The sequence below is a fragment of the Acanthisitta chloris genome, unplaced genomic scaffold (assembly GCF_000695815.1).
Source record: "Acanthisitta chloris isolate BGI_N310 unplaced genomic scaffold, ASM69581v1 scaffold37335, whole genome shotgun sequence".
Classification (NCBI taxonomy): domain Eukaryota; kingdom Metazoa; phylum Chordata; class Aves; order Passeriformes; family Acanthisittidae; genus Acanthisitta; species Acanthisitta chloris.
The window spans coordinates 19008-20747 of record NW_008676089.1 but is presented as its reverse complement, the minus strand read 5'-3'; positions in this window follow the sequence as shown (position 1 = coordinate 20747).

Here is a 1740-nt window from a genome sequence, read left to right as displayed (position 1 = left end):
TGACAACTGGTCATCCTACTGGAAAGGAGACAGATATCCCTGGGATGACACCTGTATTCAGTGACACTCTGAGGCAAATGTCCTAAAACAAGCAGCCTCACTTGTAAGTGTAAGGGCTCTGGATTGTTTTTGCTGCTCAGCCCTGTGCTCCTGAATGATTGACTGGTGCACAGCTTTAGCTGGGTCTGCTGTGCAGAGTTAAATTTGTCTTGGCTTTTGGACAGGTTTTAACCTGAAATATTCAAAGTGATTACCTTATGCAAACTGCCACTTCAGGGTGATAATGGGTTTATGCTGAGTAGCTGGGAGGAAGGTAATCGGCAGAATTGGCAGCTGTTATGTTTCCGTGTTATCTAAGCTCACCTCACAGGAAGGTAATCGGCAGAATTGGCAGCTCTTATGTTTCTGTGTTATCTAAGCTCACCTCATATACTCGGCTCTGTTGCTGTTTTAGAGGGTACAGGTTCAGGATGAGTTCATTATCCCACTCCTTAACCTTCTTGCACCACCAAGATGTGGTGTTATCAGTAAAGAGCACAGCAGTTTCCTTTTAAATAAACTTTCTGTTCTTCCAGGCTTTGTGGCAGAACTCATTCCTCATTGACTTCGTGAAAGCTTCACTCTTAAAATGGCCATATGTTGTCTGATTATCCAGACTACCTAGGTAACTTGTGCATAGTTTCTCCCAGCCTGGTTCCTTATTACTGTTCCCTCTGTTAGGCTAATGATGCCACCTTAATGCCCCTAGTAATCTCTTTTTCCTCCACAAGTGTCACTGTTCCTAGTCTCACTTTTTTCTCCGGTGAAATTACCCCATTAAGTCAGGGGTTTGATGGTGAAGAGAATTTCGCAAACACTTCAGTTTTGCTAGGAATGCTGAATCCATCTTGCCCGTTTATGCACATATGCAGGTGGGATGGTGTGTTAAACCATGGCAGTGTCATTGAGAAGCATGAGAACTGAGTCCTGCCTGTGGTTGCCAGAGCAAGGCTCTTCCTAGAGCTGCATTCTTACCATGGGCTTCCTCTGTTTGCCTGTTTAACGTACAGCAAGAACTGTATTTGACCTTGTCTGATAGTGTGGCACTCCTGTGCTCCCCAGCACAGCAACAGTCCTGGGCAGAAATAGGGTCACTGATTTCAATGGGTTGTCACTGGAGTGCAAATGGTGTAGAGTAACTGCAGAGCAAGAGCACTTCTGTTGCATGGTTTGGTGTCAAAGCCTCTTGTTTTGACACCAGGAGATTGCTTGAAACTGGAAGTTTTGATAAAGGGAGGAAAAGGTGGGGAATGCATGGTAAAAAGAAACTTGCAAAGCTGGTGGTTTATAGAGCTCATGATGCTACACAGACACTTGAATTTTATCTTTATTTATTTATCTTTAGTTCCCCGGGGAAAGCTGTGACCGAGCTAATTAGCATCCCTGAGCACTGTCCTGGTTAGCCAGTGCCCATGTTCTGCCTTGTCTGCATGTGATTGTCGTTGACCCAGTGCTGCTGTGTGCCAGGAGGGCTCTTCCCCCTCTGCTTAGAGCTCATGATGCTACACAGACACTTGAATTTTATCTTTATTTATTTATCTTTAGTTCCCCGGGGAAAGCTGTGACCGAGCTAATTAGCATCCCTGAGCACTGTCCTGGTTAGCCAGTGCCCATGTTCTGCCTTGTCTGCATGTGATTGTCGTTGACCCAGTGCTGCTGTGTGCCAGGAGGGCTCTTCCCCCTCTGCTAGTGGGAGTTACT